General features: G+C 43.9%; 1 protein-coding gene across 2 annotated transcripts in view; it reads left to right on the top strand.

Moving 5' to 3' along the window:
• fnip1 (folliculin interacting protein 1) overlaps positions 1-20,905 on the top strand; it is a 151,283-nt gene that overhangs the window by 6,618 nt on the left and 123,760 nt on the right. The window lies entirely within an intron of this gene.

Genomic DNA, 20,905 nt, shown 5'->3' with positions numbered 1-20,905 from the left:
AATGGAAGAGTCAATAGTTTGTGGAATAGCAGGCATTTCTGCGTCTGTGACTTGACTCCAGGATGGCAAGCATCATGTAGCTGCAGGACACCCTAATGGAGAATGGTGAACAGCCAAAGTTCACGGTCCACATTGGTAGTAACGACACAGGTAGAAAAAAGGATGTGGTTCTGAAACCAGATTTGACAGAGCTAGGAAAGAGATTTAAAAAGCTGGACTTCATGGGCAGTAATCACAGGTTTACTCCCAGGGCCACATGCTAGCGAGTACAGAAATAGGAAGCTAGAGCAAATGAACACACAGAATCATAGATTTTACAGTGCAGGAGGAGGTCATTCGGCCCATCGAGTCTGTACCGGCCCTTGGCAAGAGCACCCTACTTAAGGACACAACTCCACCCTATCCCTGTAACCTCACTTAACCTTTGTGTGGATACCTAAGGGGCAATTTAGCATCGCTGTACAATTCTCCCCGTGTCTGCGTGGGTTTCCTCCGGGTGCTCTAGATTCCTCCCACGAGTCCTGAAAGACGTGCTTTTGGGTGAGTTGGGCATTCTGAGTTCTCCCTCAGTGTACCCCAATAGGTGCTGTATTGTGTCAACTACGGGATTTTCACAGTAGCTTCATTGCAGTGTTAATGTAAGCCTACTTGTGACACTAATAAAGATTATTATTAGGGCTTTGTTGACTCATCATCTCTCCATCTTAACATCAGAAGTTGGGATGTTCAAAGACTATGGTCAGACACTAAAGCAGTCCATTTCCAAATGCAGCAAGACCTGGTCAATATTAGGGCTTGGACTGACAAGTGACAAAAAGCATTTGTACAACACAAGTACCAAGCAATGGTCATCTCCAACAAGAGACAATCTAATCATCTCCCCTTTCTATTCAAAGGTGTTACCATCACAGAATCCTCCACTCAACACCCTGGGGGTTACCATTGATCAGAAACTGAATTATGGCTACAATAGCACGTCTCAGGCTGGGAAGTTTGCAGAGAGTAACCTGATTCTCCAAAGCCTGTGCACCACCTGCAAGGCACAAGTCAGGGGTATGATTGAATACTTTTGACTTGCCTGGATGAGTGCTGCTCCAACAGCACTCAAAGTCCAATACCATCTTGGACAAAGCAGACTGCTTGATTGGCACCCTATCCACCACCTTCAAAATTCCTTTCCTCCACCACTGACGGAAAGTGCCAGCAGTGTGTATCACCTACAAGGTGCTGTGCATCAGCTCGCTAAAGCTCCTTTGAGAGCATCTTTCAAAGCTGCAACCTCTTAACACATAAATGGCCGTAGATGCATGGGAACACCTCCACCTGAAAGTTCACCTTTAAGCCGCACGGCATCTTGACTTGGAACTATATTGCTGTTTTTTCACTGTCACTGGGTCACAATCCGAGAACTCCCTTACAGCACTGTGGTTGTTCCTGCAACACGTGAACTGCAGTGGTTGAAGAATGCAGCATGCTGCCAACTTCTCATGGGCAATTTGGGGTGGACAGTAAGTGCAGGCCTAGCCTATGCTGCCCACAACCCATGAATGAAGATTTTAAAGAAATATTCCAACTAATTCCCATGTGTTTCCCTACGAATCATATAGTCAGTTTCTGTTGTGAATATAGAACACTTTTTTAACTTGGTGTTATAAAGATAGATAAGTTTTTTTAAATGTAACCTCCGGGCTCATCCCCAAACCACCCTTGCTTTGCTCTTGCGGCGCATGATATAATTTGCACCCTTTGGGGAAATTACAGCCTGATTAATTATTCCCAAATGGCCATGATTATACATTTTTAGATGGTGACCTAATGAAAGCACATTAATCATCAATAAAAATGTGACAGACTTTTTTTTGTTGTTACCTGATTTTCATTTCCTATGATAAAATAGTGTAACCTGGCATTTCCTTCTTTTTGTCTGGCATGAAATCCCCTGATATTGGTGGGACCGGCACAAAACTTGTCAGAATTTTAAGCACAAATTGAATTTTACACCAATCATTTTTCACCAATCATTTTTCAGCCATCTTTTGTGCAGTTTAAAAACATTGTGCTCGAAGCAAGCCATGCCACCAGAGTGAATTAATGACCATTGGAAGCCGTTGCGAGGCTCCGAAGCAGGAACATTTGGACACAATGACAGTAATGACTATATTGGTTCATGGCAGACTGTTTTTAATAGCCAAGAAGAGAGTCTGGGTGATGGGGCAGAGAATACTGTTCAAAAGATCCACTGTAATTTCAGTTTATCTACTACAACATACATTTTCCAGGATATTGTGGCTTAAGTAACTCCAGTCATTACTTGTACCGCTTCAAAATTTGTGCACTGCTTTGCGCTCAGCTCAAAAGAGAAAACAAGAATATTTTCACCATTGTTCTGCTCTTCATAGTCCTTTCCCATTTCAATTACTGGCAATGTCCAACTTGCTATATTATGCTGTCAGACCTGCTGATCTGTTTTTGTTGCTGTATTAATGCTGCTTTGATCACTGCTGCCACTTGTGGCAGTGTTTCGTTGAAGAACTTTTAACAAATTGGAAAAGGCACTGACTTGAGTTAGTTTCATACTTGCTGGCAATTATATGGAATAAAATAAACATAAATTAAGACTTCTGTATTCAGATAGCTGAACTAGTCAACCTGTAGTTAAAGATGATGATTGATCCCTTTGCAAATATTAAGTGCTTTGTCTTTTTAAGAAGACAACCTAGAGTTGTTGTGAGTATAATGATTCAGTCATCCTATTTGGGAGCAAAAGAGGTATATCTCCAGTATATCCTAGCTGCCTGGTTACTCACTGGACTTCTGCAATTCCCTACAGATTGGTGATTATTTGGCTCGTGTATATCCTTGGATATTTAACTCTGGAAAAGTATTTCAATTCGTACAGTTATGCTTTGCTCGCTTGAGATGGTCTGACATCGGCAGTTCAGAAATGGCGTAGCCAATGGCCATTGTTCTTGCTGTGCTGTATTCTTATGAGTCCTTCAACATGTACCACTGTCGGATCAGGATGCGCAATGATTCAACTTATCGCCGTTTTCTGGTCGAATACACTTTTCCAGCAAATTCCATGTCATGATCTCTGTCAACTGGTGGTTTGAGAGATGTAATTGCCATGACCTTAAAATTGTGACCACTTGACCCCTCTAATCTGTTCAGCCATTCAGTGCAATAATAGTTGATCTTCTGCCTTAACTCCACTTTCCCACCTGGTCCCCACATCCACGAATTCCCATAATAACTAAAATCAATCTCAATCTTAAATACATTTAGCAATGCAGAACCAACAGACTTCTGCCATATCTCCTGGTTATATTGGCAAAAAAGGGCAACTGGCCATCTGGAGAAACCAAGTATGAATGTTTCTTCACATGGTAATTTAGATTTTCATTTGTTATGCAATTAGAAATATTTATTCCTTCTGCTGCCTTGTCATGTAGTGTAATGTAGCAAACTTCGCTGACAATATAGAGGTGGGAAATCATAGAATTTACAGTGCAGAAGGAGGCCATTCGGCCCATCGAGTCCGCACCGGCTCTTGGAAAGAGCACCCTACCCAAGGTCAACACCTCCACCCTATCCCCATAACCCAGCAACCCCACCCGACACTAGGGGCAATTTTGGACACTAAGGGCAATTTATCATGGCCAATCCACCTAACCTGCACATCTTTGGACTGTGGGAGGAAACCGGAGCACCCGGAGGAAACCCACGCAGACACGGGGAGAACGTGCAGACTCCGCACAGACAGTGACCCAAGCCGGAATCGAACCTGGGACCTTGGAGCTGTAAAGCAGTTGTGCTATCCACAATGTAAGCTATGACAAGGGAACAAATAAACTGTCGAGTGCTGCAGACCAGTTAAGTGACCAGATAAGAACATGATGGGTGGAATTTTATGTGGGCAAGTGTAAGTTATTCACTTTGGTAGCAAAAATGGAAAAGCAGAATATTTTTTAAATGGTCAGAGACTGGAAAATGTTTGTATTCAGAGAGATCTATGTGCACATCCATGTTAAGGAATGGGTTAAGAGACATTCCAATTAAATATCCAATAATTGACACTGATTATGTAGAGGGGTTGCAGGTGGCTCTTGTGGCATGTGATGTGGTGATAGAGTTTTGTACAGTGTGTTCAAAGAAAATCAAGGTGTTTGTGAAAAGGAGCAGAACTCTTGACTCTTTACTCAACAGCAGCCAGAAGCTGACAGTGGTAGCAGAGGACGGTTGCTGTGCAAATGTAAAGGGTTGAAAGCTACAACTTTTCCAGAAGAGAGAAAAAAAATACTGCATCAACCAAGGAGTGAGTGAGAAGAGAAAAAAAAATTAATTTAGCTGAACTGAGAATAAAGGTGTCCGGATATGACTATCCGCCATTATTTTCTGAAAAGGGATCGTACGACCAATGGAGAAGCGCAGTTGTTATGTGGACTCAGGTTATGTGGACTTTCCTTGGAAAAGAGGAAACCAGGTATGGCATTGGCTCTTTCTCTAACATTATGAGAGTAAAATCCGAAGCGCAGTGTTTTCTGAACTGGAATTGGAAGAGTTAGATTCGGCCGACGGTCTGGATATTCTATTGAAGCCTGGTCAGAATTTGATACATTCTGGAAAACAGCGGATATCTCTATTGAGGACTATATAATGGAACTTGGTAGACTACGCAAAAGGCTGCACAAACACCACCTGGAATTTCCACAGCCCATGTTGGCATTTACGTTATTGGACTGTGCTAGAGTGACCAATATTCATAGAATTCACAGTGCAGAAGGAGGCCATTCGGCCCATCGAGTCTGCACCAGCTCTTGGAAAGAGCACCTGACCCAACCGCGCACCACCACCCTATCCCCATAACCCAGTAACCCCACCCAACACTAAGTGCAATTTTGGACACTAAGGGCAATTTAGCATGGCCAATCCACCTGCACATCTTTGGACTGATATTGTTAGGCTCCTAGTTTTGACAGGAGTTAAGTTTGCAGATAATACCTTATTCGATCAGATGATAGAAGCCATAAAGATGTTTATGGGGAAACATTCAATTCCTTTTTTAAATCTAAATTTAGGGTACCCAATTATTTTTTCCAATTAAGGGGCAATTTAGAGTCGCTAATCCACCTACCCTGCACATCTTTTGGGTTGTGGGGACCAAACCCACAACGGGGAGAATGTGCAAACTCCACACGGATAGTGACCCAGGGCTGAGATTCGAACCTGGATCCTCAGCGCTGTAGGCAACACTGCTAACCACTGTGAAACATTCAATTCCTATGGCTCTTATAACACAAATGGGTCAGTCAGCAATAAAGCAGACTATGGAAGATACACTACTGACAGGATGGCGAGATCATATGGCTACAAACAGGTTACGATAGCATGGAAGGAGATCCGAACCTGTAAATTGAGGACAGAAACCCATTTAAAACTTATGAGAGGAGGAGGGACATGGAGAGGAGGAGGGACATGGAGAGGAGGAGGGACATGGAGAATGGTAATAGGAAAATGAACCCCAGAACTGCCCGTGGTATGATAAATTAATGTTTTCGGTGTGACTCTCAATACCATTATGCTTTCAAATGTCCAACACCTTATAATAGTGTTTGAAGCAACACATGACATGGCAGAGTCGGAAGAGGAAAAAGCTAGTGACCAGATAGAAGGCATTGTCCTATCGACGAGCAGTTTTACTCCAGTAATGAGAGTGTTGATGCAGAATCCTTCAATTGCACTGTATTGGACAGTGGCTGCACATCTACAGTGTGTGGAATTGACTGGTTAAAATGTTACCTGGACTCTTTGATGCTAAAAATCATAACAAGGTTAAGGAATTTGAAATTCCACAAGCTTCAGGTTTGGGGATGATACTCTGAAGTCGCTGAAAAGAGTGGTGGTCCCTTGCAATATTGCCAGAGTGAATCATTTCATGAGCACTGATGTTGTATTAAGTGAGATACTTTTGCTTCTGAGCAGACCATCGATGAAGAAAGCACACATGAAACTGGATATGGAACAGGATAAGGCAACAGTTTTTGGAAAGACGGTAGACTTACAATTTACACAGTCGGGACACTATTTTATTCCATTACTGGCAAATAATATTTCAGGTGCAGTTGTTAAGGATGTGTTATTGGCAGCTGGAAATGGGACTTTATCTGATAAAAAGATTGTTGCATTGATCCTGGTCTGGGTCACTGTCCATGTGGAGTTTGCACATTCTCCCCGTATTTGCGTGGGTTTCACCCCCACAACCCAAAAGATGTGCAGGGTAGGTAGATTGACCATGCAAAATTGCCCCTTAATTGGAAAAAAATTAATTGGGTACGCTAAATTTAATAAAAAAAAAGAAAGATTGTTGTATTAAAACTGCATAGGCAATTTGCGCATCTGTCTCCTCAGAGGCTGAAAAAATTATTAAAGGATGCAGGGGTAAGGGAGGAAGACTATACTAAGCTGATAGAACAGGTTAGGGGTCGCTGTGAGGTTTGTAGGAAGTACAGAAGGACACCATCACAACCGATAGTAACCCTACTTTTGGCCAGGGATTTTAACGACATTGGGCAGCAGGGTAGCATGGTGGTTAGCATAAATGCTTCACAGCTCCAGGGCCCCAGGTTCGATTCCCGGCTGGGTCACTGTCTGTGTGGAGTCTGCACGTCCTCCCCCTGTGTGCGTGGGTTTCCTCCAGGTGCTCCGGTTTCCTCCCACAGTCCAAAGATGTGCGGGTTAGGTGGATTGGCCATGCTAAATTGCCCGTAGTGTCCTAATAAAAGTAAGGTTAAGGTTACGGGTGGGCCCGAGTTGTTGGGTTACGGGTATAGGGTGGATACGTGGGTTTGAGTAGGGTGATCATGGCTCGGCACAACATGAGGGCCGAAGGGCCTGTTCTGTGCTGTACTGTTCTATTTTCTATGTTCTATTGTGGCCATGGACCTTAAGATCTGGGATAAAGCTAACAATATATTTATTTTGCATTTTGTAGATTTGGTAACCAGATTTAGTCAATCAACCATCGTACGAAGTGAAGAAAAGAGTAATTCTGGATCAGATCGTGGAAAAATGGACAGGGGAATGGGTCCACTGGCAAAATTCCTTGCAGACAATGGAGGGGAATTTGCCAATGATGAGTTTAGGGATATTTGTGAAAACGTGAATATCACAGTTATGAATATGGCTGCGGAAAGCCCATTTTAGGAATGTTGTGTGTTGTGAAAGAAACCATGCCAAAGATGGCAGGTTAGGTGGATTGGCCATGATAAATTGCCCTTAAGTGTCCAAAATTGCCCTTAGTGTTGGGTGGGATTACTGGGTTATGGGGATAGGGTGGAGGTGTTGACCTTGGGTAGGGTGCTCTTTCCAAGAGCCGATGCAGACTCGATGGGCCGAATGGCCTCCTCCTGAACTGTAAATTCTATGATTCTATGCTGTAATAGATGACATACTCAGAAAAACTTTGGCAGATAGATCAAATTGCAAATTAAATTCTGCCGTATCATGGGTGGTACATGCAAAGAATTCTATGTAGATGGTTGGGGGCTATAGTCCCTAGTGTTAGGTAGAAATCCTAAATTTCTGTCCATTTTGGAGGGCCTGCCTCCAACTTGGGAAGGGATGACAATTATCTCTGCCTTTGCTGAGCATTTAAATGCATTACATAGCAGTAGAAAAGCTTTTTTGGAAGCCAAAGTCTCTGAAAGAATTCAGAGCTTTGAGGCATAATGTACGGCCATGAAACACCGTTTTTCAGCAAGGAAACATAGTATTCTATAAGAGAGACAATTGTAATGAATGAAAAGGCCCAGGAAAGATCATAGGCATAGATGGCAAAACAATTGTTTTGCAACATGATGGTACATCCATCAAGGATCATGGGTACAGATTACAAATTTTCAAAGTTAGACAGAGCAGACGGATATGATGAGGAACCAGGGTCATCAGGTACGCATGTGTTACAGCACTGAGGCTCAGTTAACTGGTCTAGACAGGGTTTCTGTAGAGGAACACAATACTTGTGATGAATTAGAACAGGCCATTTTTCCGAAAGGAAAACTGCCAAAAGTTGGTTCAAAAGTGACATACGTCTGAAGGGTCTAGTCAATGGAATGATGCAACTGTTATTAGTAGAGTAGGGAAGGTGACTAGAAAGTATAAACACAGGTTGAATGTTCATTCAGGGGAGGGTGTCAAGACAATGGATTGGGGACATAAAGTTCAAAAATGGAAGGCACAGAATCGCAATGCCAGTTCAGATAGTACATCGGATAGTGAACAGGTTATCAGGAAAAGGTCGAGAACTATTGAAAGGACATCCCACAGCAGAAGGGAAAGATGAAGCTGTAGCGAGTACAGAACAAGATACCAGGTGAGATAGGGGACGTAGTTTGTCAAGGTCTCGGAACATGTGTAAGACTACACATACTACTAGGAGTAGAAGCCCATGTGCATGTGAGATTTTAGTGGCTTCCAATAAATTAGATGAAAAAGTTATCAAAGATGCCAAACAGCAAGAACTGTATAGTTGGAATGAATTTGGGGTATACACGGAAGTACCGGATAGGGGGCAAAGAGCTCTTTCCCACAGATGGATTTGCATGGAAAAGGTTCTTCCAGGTGAAACTTATAAGGCAAATGCCAGACTTTCTGCAAGGGGATTTGAAGAAAACTTAAGGATTTTAAGGATAGATTCACCTACAGCAGGAAACGTTATTTTAAAGATCTTCTTGGCTCTATTAGCTACAAAGGCATGGGAATGCAAATCTGTAGATATAAAAGCTGCCTTTTGGCAGGGGCATCAGCATCAGAGAGCCATGTTTCTCTGTCCTTCTAAAGAAGCAGCATACATTGAAGAGGTACTCTGGAAGTTGAACAAATGTGTATGTGGATTAAATGATGCGTCTAGAGTCTGGTGTTTCTCGGTAAGGTCAGTTTTGTTAAAGTTAGGCTGTTGCCAGTTGAAAGCGGATCCAGTAATGTTTTACTGACACTATAATGGAAATCTTTCTGGCATCTTTATGATGCATGTCGATGATTTTTTGTGGGGTGGGACTAGTGATTTTGAAGCTCTTGTAAACTCTGGATTGAGGAAAGAATTCCGGGTTGGAAGTCAGGCTTCCGGTGCATTTAAATATATTGGACTTGAAATTGGACAGACTCAGTTAGGTGCAACTTTACGCAAGCAATCTTATTTAGAGAGCAGCAGCCCAATAGCAATTAGTCGTGGTCGGGTTTCACTAAAAGATGCACTGGTTTCAAAGATGGAAAAAGAGCAACTGCGTAGTTTAATTGGGCAACTAAATTGGTTAGGTAGACAGACTAGACCGGACATTAGTTTTGATGTCTTACAGTTGAGTACAACAATGAATGATCCTAAAGTGGAAGACCTAATGAGAGCAAATGAAGCGTTGTTCAAACTAAAAATGCAGGAGTGTGTTTTGAGGTTCCCAGTTTGGTGATCTTGGGCACTTAAAACTCATAGATTATAGTGATGCGTCCGATGCAAATTTATGTGATGAGGTCTCACGCGTAGGAGGTTTTATAATTTTCCTTTTGGGGAACAATGGTAAATGTTACCCTCTTGTGTGGGAAACAAAGAAAATAAGGAGAGTGGTCAAAAGCACTTTGGCCGCTGAGATGTTAAGCCTTGTAGAGACGGTGGATATGGCTTTTTATATATCTCGGATATTGACAGACATTTTGGGATTAGTGGATTTGGGGAACATACCCATTGAGTGTCACATTGACAATAAATCCTGTGGGAAAATGCAATGTGCAAAAAGTGAATGAGAAAAGGTTAAGGATAGACATCGCAGGTTTGAAGCAGATGTTGGAGAGAGGGGAGATAGCTACAGTTGATGCCTTTAATTGTTTTTGCTATTAATTGTCCGGTTGTTTTACAAAAAGAGGGGCTAGTTCACATGAACTATTGGATGTTATTATTGAAGGGCATCTATTTCTGTGACTTTTTTTTTTAAAAGGGGCGGGAATTGTGTGTGTTTTCTTGTAATTTTGTTTTTTCGGGGGAGACCAATATTTACCAAATTATTTTTTTTTCTCCAAGGAAGGGGAGACTGTTCAGGAATGGGTTAAGAGACATTCCAATTATATGTCTCATTGATGTTAGTATCCAATAATTGACACTGATATATAAAGGGGTTGCAGGTGGATCTTGGGCATGTGAGGTGGTGTGATGATAGAGTTTTGTATAGAGTGTGTTCAAGGGAAATAAAGGTGTTGGTGAAAAGGAGCATAACTTTTGACTCTTCACTCAACAGTAGCCAGAAGCTGACAATCCAGAGAGTCAACATGCAGGCTCTTCAAGTGGTTGGGAAAGTAAATGGTATATTTGCCTTAAACAGATTGGAATATGAATAAATAAGTCTTAATGCAACTGAGACCACAGCTAGAGTACGGAGTGCAGGTTTTGACTCACTCCCTATCTACGAATGGTTATACTTTCTCGAGGGAGTGCAACTGAAGTTCATTGGGCTATTTCCTAGGACAAGGAGATTGACCTACAGGGAGATGTTGAGTAGACTACCTCCTAAATAGCCTAGAGTTCAGAAGACTGAAAGGTGATCTAATAGGGGTTGCATAGTGGTTAGCATTGCTGCCTCATAGCTCCAGGGTCCCGGGTTCAATTCTGGCCTCGGGTGACTGTTTGGAGTTTGCACTTTCTCCCCATGTCTGCGTGGGTTTCCTCCGGGTGCTCCGGTTTCCTCCCACAATCCAAAGATGTGCAGGTTAGGTGGATTGGAGATACTAAATTGTACCTTAGTGAATAAAATGTTAGGTGGGGTTACTGGTAGGGTGGAGCTTAAGTAGGTTGCTCTTTCCAAGGGCCAGTGTGGACTTGATGGGCCGAATGGCCTCCTTCTGTACTGTAGATTCTGTGAAACGTAGATAAAATACTTTAAAAGTCTTGGCAGGTAGATGCTGGGAGGGTGTTTCGGTTTCCTGAAAGTCTCAAACTCCAGGTCACAGTCTCAGAATAAGAGATCAGCTATTTAGGATTGACATGAGAAATGTCTTCATTCAAATGATTGTGAATCTTTGGATTTTTCTACCTAGAGGCTGAGGGCACATAGACTTTGCCCTCTTATTTTGGATATTAAGGGAATCGAGAAATATGGGAATGATGCAGGAAGGTGGAATTGAGCTTTGATCAAGTGAATTGCAGAGCCAGCTTGAAGTGGAAAAATGGTCTACAATTCTAATTCCTTATGTTTTACATATTTTGCAACCATAGAATAGATAGTGTGGGAAATAGTTTTCTCCAGTATTAGTGTAATGTGATTTTTGTGCCCACTGTTCTTTACACACTTGAATTCCTTACCTCGATGATATTGGCAAAAGTTCTGTCGATGGTTGATCCAAAAGTTAACCCGCAAATTGCAATAGCTTTCTAAGATCATGAAGAAAAGAGACCTGACATCACTTAGCCAAACAGGTGCATGGAACAGACCTTCTCAGGAGTGGGGCAGAGAATAGTTTTTTCCAACAATGGAAATGCAATCAGCATTGCATCCAGTTGGCATTTCCTACCTAATTTAACTGGCCTCACAACCCTTCCTCCTCCCTTGAGAAAGTGAACTTTGCTACTCGGGGATAGCCTGTCCTTAACGGATACAGTCTCCAGAATTGTATTTACGTCGTAAAGAGAAGGGATGAATGCATCCAACAGACTTGCTCTGTAGACCAGTAACCATTAATTTTCAGTTCTGCTGTTCCAAATTCAGTTTCTGTAGCAGCAAGTGCTCGATATTCATAGACCAAAAGAGCACTCACTATGTGCTCAAACTGTGAACAGGATAACCTTGTCTTGCAATCACTGGACCATTGTTCTAGACCATGAATTTTTAGCAGCAAAGCATTGGTCATGCTAACATCTTTTTGCATTTGTTACAGCGTATTGTCACTCCAGGGAACCAGGCTTGTGATGTGACCAGTGTTTCCATTATTAAATAAAATGTGCTTCACAGAAACGGGCTATTCTGCCCAACTATTGTGCTGATGGTTACTACACACAGGACTGCTCCCATTCAGAGACTTATTTATATGACAAATTATGCTGTTTAAATCATTCTCAAAAGCAAATCTGGAGATGAGATGATATTTCCAAGATCAATGTAACCTGGTGAATGATTTATTTTCAAGACCAAGTATCAAATCGTTCCATCTCTTTCAGTTGTTTTGAAATGTTAAGTATTAAATACTTATGCTTTTTTATTTTTGAAGCTTAATAGCCATTCATGAAATCGGGGAGTAAAGGGACAACATTTTTTAAACGTTTACTGAGGTTACCAATGAGACCGTTTGAGACAAATGGAAACTGATCAAATTTCATATACTTGCTTAAGTACTTGATGATGGTGATAATATCTCTCTGAATAATTCGCCACCGATCAATGATCAAGAATTGCAAATAAGATTACAATAATGATTTTGGGATGTTCCATTCGCTGGGAAGCACTTTGGATTACTTTAGAATAGGAGACAGTGAAATGGAGGTTCAGGGATGGCAGAATGGCATTATGAGGAGAGATTGAGGAAACTGGGCCTGTATTCTTTTGAGTTTCAAAGAATGAGAGGTGATCTAATTGAAAATTGAGCCTGACTTGGTAGATTTGGGTGGGATGTTTGTGCCTGACTGGTAACTCTAGAACCAGAGGACACAGGGCGCGATTCTCTGGAAGGATTTCTGAGTGTGGTAGCGAGCGGGAACTGCCGCGAGCTTCCCGGTGCTTGGCAGAGTAAGGCTGGCAACGCTATTCAACGTTAATTGATCCATTGAATGATGATGCAGACCATGGGAAGCTGCCGGGGCTGGCAGGGCCTATGTCCCTGTTGGGCTCCGCAATATTGCCCTCCGGCCGGTGCGGAGCCGGGAACCCACACACATACGCGAACTCGTGCCGGCCGTGGCATGCCGGCTTCTGGGCACCGGAGCTGCGGACAACACTGCAACACCGTACTAGCCCCCTAGGAAGGAGTGGATATCCGCCACTTAAGGCCCGTTGACGCCGGAGTGGCTAGCGCCGCTTTTCACGCCAGCATCAGAACGTGGCCGCAAGATTGGAGAATCCCGGCCCACGTCTTTGGAATTGCAGAATGTTTGACAAAATTAGGCTTAACAGAACTATTAAACTGTGAGCATTCGGAATTGAGTGTAAATAATGTCATTGGTTTCAATATTGAATTAAAGGTGAGGAATCGGACTGTTCATGAGATATATTGCCTACCCAAGAGTGAAAAAGATCTCGAGGTGAGGTGTGAGGGCACCAATGGCTGAAGCTCAGTTTTTTTTCATGTTCCGCACTCTAGTTACTCACCTGCAGTTTGGAAGTTTTTCATGTCTGCAGATAGATAGGAAGGATTTTAATGATGCAGCACCTTCCAAAGTGTTTCAAAGCCAAGAGTAGTCCCGGTTTTGTTGGTCAACGTTTCGCCTAGCGTGGTCCCACAAACAATAAATGAGATAGTAATCAGATTTTTTTTGTGTTGGTGAATGAATGATGAATGAGGTATAATAACACCTGCACTATATCATCAGCGTGCATGCGCAGTACGGCCGCTATTTATTTATTTGGTGGGAGTCTCAGTGTGAGGGTCTCAGTGTGAGGGTCTCTCCATCCCTCCCCAGAAGCGCGCTGTTGGCGGGGTTTGTTTGAAGCGGTGACGCTGCAGTGGGCTTTGTGAGGCGGGATTTAGAGTGGGTAAGCTGCCTGCAGGTTGTGGTGAGCGAAGCCTCGGTGCTGAATTGTTTTGGGTTTGTCCCGGGCCAGGGGGCGCCTCATCCTGGGGCCGCGCTGCCGAGCGACAGGCAGCCCCACAGCTCCCTCACCTCCGCCCCAAACACACCGGCCTCTCGGCGGGGCTGCTCCCCCTCTCTGCCCGGATCAGTGGCCCAGCCCCCCCCCCCCCCCCCAATCCTGCCCTCTCACTCCCACCCTTCTCTCTCTTTCTCCCCCCCCCCCCCACACCTAGTGTGCCTCGTCGCCCAGTGTGCTCTGTCTCCCACCCCCCACTCCCATCCTGCCCTCTTTCCCCCCCATCCCCATCCTGCCCTCTTTTCCCCCCCATCCCCATCCTGCCCTCTCCCTCCTCCCATCCCCATCCTGCCCTCTCCCTCCCACCCCCATGCAGCCCTCTTACACCCACCCCCATCTCAAGTGTGCCCTCTCACCCAGTGTGCCCTGTCTCCCACCCCCCCCCCCCACTTCCATCCTGCTCTCTCTCCCTCCCCCATCCCCATCCTGCCCTCTCTCCCACCCAGTGTCCCCCCCCCCGGGTGCCCATTCCGGTGCCCGGTTCGCTCCCTCTCTCTGTGACTCCGGCCCCTCCCACGTCGCTATTTTTAAAAACGGTCGCAGCTTTTTGTTTTACAAGTTCGGGGGTTTTTTATTCATTTATTTTATTAATTTAATGTTTATTTCTTTCATTTATTTTACCTATTTTATTTTTTATTTTTGTTTTACAAGTTCGGAGGGGGGTTTATTTGATAAAATTTTACAGGAAACAAATGCAGAACTTTGGACAGATGGAGACTCCATACTTTCCGACATTGGAAGGCTTCACCTTCATCCAACAGGTTCCATTGGAGGAAAGTGTACTAGGGCCAAAGGGACCCAAAACCATTTCCTCCATCTTTATCAGCAGCAAACCAGGTTAAGAGAAAATGGTGGGTCGCGAAGGTTGGCCGGTTGGTAAAAATGGATCCCCAGAAAAAAAGTTTGAAGAACACTGATATAGGCCGATCTCACTGCTTAATGTGAACACCAAGGTGCTGACGAAAATTTTGGCCTCCAGGATTGAGGATTGTGTGCCAGATCTGATTTATGGAGGATCAAACCGGTTTGTCAAGGGCAGGCAGTCGGTGGCCAACATAAGAAGGCTGCTCAATGTGATTATGATGCCCCCGGAGAGTAGGGAGGTTGAGGTAGTTGTGGAAAAGGCGTTCGACCGGGTGGAGTGGGATTATTTATGGGAGGTGCTGGTACGATTTGGGTTCGGTAGGGGCTTTATCGACTGGGCCAGGCTGTTGTACCAGGCCCCGGGGGCTAGTGTAAGGACGAATATGAAGATCTCGGACTATTTTAGACTGTATCGGGGGACGAGACAGGGGTGCCTCCTCTCCCCACTGCTGTTTGTGTTAGCTATAGAGCCACTGGCAATTGCTCTGAGAGCTTCAAGGGGTTGGAAGGGGCTGGACCGGGGGGAGGGGTGGGTGGGTGGAACATAGGTTCTCGCTGTACGCGGACGACCTGCTCTTATACGTATCAGATCCAGGGGCAGGGATGGGTGAAATTATGCCGATTTTGGGGGGATTTGACCGGTTTTCGGGGTTTAAACTGAATATGACAAAGAGCAAGATCTTTGTAGTCCAGGCGAGGGGTCAGGAGGGTCGGCTGAGGAAGCTGCCGTTTAGCTTGGCAGGGGACAGTTTTAGATACTTAGGGATACAAGTGGTGCGCGACTGGGGCCGGTTACACAAGTTGGTTGAACAGATGAAGGGCGAGTTTCGTAGATGGGATGCGCTCCTGCTGTCGTTGGCTGGGGGAGTGCAGACGGTCAAATGGCGGTCCTACTGAGATTTTTATTTGTATTTCAGTGTCTCCCAATTTTCATCCCACGGTCCTTTTTTAAGAGGGTTAATAAAATCATCCTGGGCTTTGTGTGGGCGGGTAAGTCCCCGCGAATAAAGAAAGTGATGCTCGAGCGGAATCTTGCGCTGCCGAAATTTAATAATTATTACTGGACAGCTAACAGCCATGATCAGGAAGTGGGTGGTGGGGGCAGGGTTGGTTTGGGAGCGGATGGAGGCCGCTTTATGTAGGGGCACCAGTCTGGGGGCATTGATAACGGCACCTCTGCTATTCCCGCCGGCGCGGTACTCCACCAGCCCAGTGGTGGTGGCAGCCTTGAGGATCTGGGGTCAATGGTGGAGGTACGTTGGAGCAGTGGGAGCATCGATCTGGTTCCCAATATGTGACAATCACTGGTTTGCCCCGGGGAGCTTGGATGGGGCGTTTCGAGTATGGCGAAGGGTGGGAATTGAGAGGATGGGGGACCTATTCTTAGAGGAGAGCTTCCCTAGCTTGAGGGCGCTGGAGGAGAAGTTTGGGTTGGAAAGGGGGAATGAATTTAGATATTTACAGGCGCGGGACTTTCTGCGAGGGCAGGTATCATCCTTTCCACTCCTGCCACTAAGGGGGATCCAGGATAGGGTAGTGTCTAGGTGATGGATGGGAGAGGGCAGTTCTCGGACATCAACAAAGAACTCATGGGAGCGGAGGAGACGCAGACAGAGGAGCTGAAGCGTAAGTGTGAGGAGGAGCTTGGTGGTGAGATGGAGGATGGCCGATGGGTGGATGCGTTGAACAGAGTCAGCATGACTGCAACATGCGCCAGGCTCAGCTTGATCCAATTCAAGGTGGTCCACATGACAGTGGCCCGGATGAGTAGATTCTTTGGGGTGGATGACAGGTGTGTAAAATGTGCGGGAGGACCAGTGAACCATGTCCACATGTTCTGGGCGTGTTCAAAACTTGGGGGATATTGGTAGGGGTTTGCGGATATCATGTCCAGAGTTTTGAAAACAAGGGTGGCAATGAGTTCAGAGGTGGTGATTTTTGGGGTATCGGAAAACCCAGGAATCCAGAAGGAGAAAGAGGCAGATGTTCTGGCCTTTGCTTCCCTGGTAGCCTGGAGACGGATACTGTTAGCTTGGAGGGACTCAAAGCCCCCGAGGTTGGAGACCTGGCTAACTGACATGGCGAGCTTTCTCGGCCTAGAGAAGATTAAGTTCGCCTTGAGAGGGTCACTGTTCGGGTTCACCCGGAGGTGGCAACCATTCATCGACTTCTTCGTGGAGATTTAATCATGGGGGGGGGGGGGGCGTGGGAGGGGGGGTTAGGGTAGTGTAGAATAGGGGGTCAATTAGGTGGGTCTTGACGGGATGGGAGTCGGTGATTGCACTGTTTCTTGTTCTTTGTACACTGTTTTTATACTCTTGTTGTTTGTAATGCCAAAAATACCTCATTAAAATTGTTTATTTTTAAAAAAAATCCTGTTGCAATCTCGTATAACCTTCTTCACCATCCACTATGCTGCCAATCTTGGTGTCATCTGCAAACGTACAAACCATGCCTCTACATTCTCATCCAAATCATTAATATATATATATAACAAATAACAGTGGATCCAGCACTGATTCCTGAGGCACACCGCTGGTCACAGGCCTCCAGTTTGATAAACAACCCTCCACAACCACCCTTTGGGTTTGGTTTCCAGGGAGAAATGAAAAGTCAGTAACTAGGGAGCAGATTTGTGGTGAGCACCAATGTCTTTCCAATGCTGAGGTGGAGAAAATTACCAAATTGGGAAATAGAAGAACGGACTTTCTCAACTTTTCAACCCATTTGAGCTGCTGTATCAACATTTTCCCAGATGGTTACCAGCCAATCTGGGTCAGGTGGAGCGCCTGCCCATCTGCCAAATGGTAGCCTTGGAATTCCTTTTTTCCTGTCTTAGAACATAAATCTTTTCAGTCCATACAAGTGTGGTCGACTCTTGTGCAAACTGCAATAATGGTAGTTGTCATCTTTTGGTTTTGAACTAATACACTTTGTTTATCTATTGTAGGGTTTGATATTGCATTTCCCATTCTTCCCCTGCTTACACTTGTATCCAGTTACTTGTAAAGTTTGTATTACCTCTCATCCTTTTATTTTAAATCAGTATTAAATTTTGTTACATTTGTGAATGCTTTCATTATAATGGAAGACAATTGCTGACATTTAGCAGTCCCAAAGACCCATTTGCATCCAATTAGCATGTCGTGCACTATATTCTCTGGGCCCACATGATTCTCCGGTCCTCTGGGGCGGGAATCAGAAGGGCGAGAATTGGTGCTGATTCTGACACCTGTATTTGACACAATAAACTAAGGGGTTGACTCTTTAAGGGAGTTGCCCCCCAAACTCCATCTGAGGGCCACTCCCCCCCCCCACCCCTTCGCCACAGTTAAAAGAACTGCAGACCAGAACCCCCACCAGAGACCCATATAAAGTGATCCACAAACTCCTTAAATAAAGAGACCCCCGAAATAAAGCGGTAATTTTCCAAACGTCTTTGGTTTCTGAATTGGTTCCTATAGATTGGAGGGTAGCGAATGTAACCCTGCTATTCAAAAAGGGAGGTAGACAGAAAACGGAACTATAGACCAGTGAGCCTAACATTGGTAGTAGGGAAGATGCAGTGTAATGTGGATAAATGTGAGATTATCCAGTTCAGTATCAAAAATAGGAAGGTGGATTATTATTTGAATGGGTGTAAATTGAGAAAGGTGGATACTCAGCGAGACCTTGGTGTCCTTGTGCATCAGTCGCTGAAATTAAGCGTGCAGATACAGCAGGCAGTAAAGAAGGCTAATGGTATGTTGGCCTTCATGGGTACAAGAATAGAGATGTTTGACTGCAATTGTATAGGGCATTGAACTGCACACGTGGAGTATTGTGTGCAGTTTTGGTCTCCTTATCTGAGGAAGGATTTTCTTGTTATGGAGAGAATGCAGCAAAGATTTAGCAGGCCGATTCCTGGGATGGTGCCATAAGGAGTAAGTCAGTTAGGATTATATTCATTTTGTTTAGAAGAGCAAGACGGGATCTCCTAGAAACTTATAAAATTATATAATTCTAACCGGATTAGACAGGGTGTATTCCAAAAGAATGTTCCCGATGGTGAGGGAGTCCAGAACTAGGTCATAGTTTGAGGATAAGAGGTAAATCTTTTTGGACTGAGGTGAGGAGAAATTTCTTCACTGAGTGGTGAATCTGTGGAATTCACTACCACAGAAAGTAGGTGAGGCCAAAATGTGTAATTTCAAGAAGGAATTAGAAATAGCTCTAAATAGGGGGAGAAGGCAGGATCAGGGTATCGAACTTGACCAGCCATGATCATAATGGAATGTGGGAGCAGGCTTAAAGTGCCGAACAGCCACTTCCTGCTTTTATTTTCTACGTATCTACTAAATTAATTGGGTTCTACTGTTAAATGTTCAGTGCTGGCAGTTGTACTAAATAGTATTTTTCTGCTAATTCTGGCATTCTAAAAGATAGCAATTAGTTGCTTGCGGTGCTGCGGCAGCTTTACAGAAAAGCTGAAGAAGTGATGAAGCAACTTGCCTTTTTCCTCTTTATATCACGAGAATAAGTCTCTTTCCTGCTTTAATTACTAAATCAAACATTGCTGTAAGTGCTGGTTTAACTGTCTTCCTGTCAGAGTCACATGTATTGTCACAAGTTCTAAGACACATGACTAAGAGTGTTGAGGCACTCCCCTTTTCCTTCTGCAAATGAGAAATAGGCACCAGTAGTTAAGAGTGCATAGTTTATAGGGAAGCACTTTAAAACTTGGGAGTTACCTCTTATGCTCCTTTGTCTCCTTTCCCAAAAGTGTGACTCATGGTCTGCAGCTCTTTGACTGCTGGCAACTCTCTCGTGCATTTTTGAAGAAACTATTTTTCATGCGTAAGCTTGGTCTGTGGCTGACTATTGGTGACATTATAGTCATAGTTGTAAAGTTTACTCTAATAAACCCACCAGCTGTGTAGGTTTGAACAGTGATGCACTACAGCTCGGGGTCAACTAATCTTTCCATGTCCTTCGTTATATAAGCTAAGAAAAACAGTTCTATGCCAATAGAGATTACCTTTATGCTGCTCAATAAACATGAAACTGCTGTACTTGACAACAGTCACTCTACTTCCAATTAGGCAAAACCTGGTTTCACTTGCAACTGGAGGTCTCTGTAAGTAGATGTCAGGTTGTGCAGTGCCCCACCATCACTCATCACAAATATCAGGATTAATCTTGACAACAAAACTCGAACCAACCTACCCATGTGTATTTACTAACAACAAAAGTGCTCAATAGTGATCGGGAGTGTAAAGCTTGGCAATAACATTTTTCCCCCTCCTCGTTTGGGCATGCTAAGTAAGACCAGTTGTGACATTGGTCCCATTTTTATGGCTGGCCGAGGTAGCTTAGCTCAGCACAATACACACTAACACCATCCTGACCTATATTACTCCGTATCATGTCACATGTTTCATGTACCCACTAACCCACTGGATTGGCTCCTTCTAAATATAACCAGAGATAAATATGGATGCTTCAGCATGTCATTGTCTGACAGTAGAGTCGGTGAAGCCTTGGGTCAGCAGAAGAATTTAAACATTTACCTTCTGTGTGCAATAGATGAGTGCTGTGAACATCTTTGATGACCCAATGTCAATTTCTTTTTTAAAAAGATGAGTTTGGTGTATCAGAAGGAAGTCACCAGTATTTGAAAGGTGTGCTGACATCTCAGAACTTTATCCAAGTTCATCATAACTGTGTTATTCTTAAACTCCACAGTGTGGAAGGTTGACCTGTTTAAAACTTGTTTTATGCCAGTGGGATCATTTCCAGAGAGATCGAAGAAGCTTGTACTCCACTTAACATAGCTATCAAAGTACCATTTATTTATTTAACCAGCCCTACATCGTGGTGAATTTCCAGTGATCATGCTATGGAATAGCCTTTATGATCCAGCTGATAGTTTTCTGATAGTAAGAAATGCAGAAATAACCATTTGCATAGTGATTTATGAGCAATATTCGTGTAGATTCTGGAGTTTTAGCACAAGCTTATTTTAAGTCAGAATATTCTGTCTTGAAATAATGAAAAGACAAAGGAGGTTTTAAAATATTTTGTCTTTATACAATAACTTCATGATACGGTTATTGCCAAACTTGACAGGCCACCTTACCCAAAGTTGAAATGCAACTGTATGTGTGTGATTGGTCTGTCTTCCCATCTATTTTCTTTAGATGGAAAAAATATTCTAAATGTTTTGT

Source organism: Scyliorhinus canicula, chromosome 4 (genome assembly GCF_902713615.1).
Source record: "Scyliorhinus canicula chromosome 4, sScyCan1.1, whole genome shotgun sequence".
NCBI lineage: Eukaryota > Metazoa > Chordata > Chondrichthyes > Carcharhiniformes > Scyliorhinidae > Scyliorhinus > Scyliorhinus canicula.
This window is presented reverse-complemented; position numbering and strand designations above follow the sequence as displayed.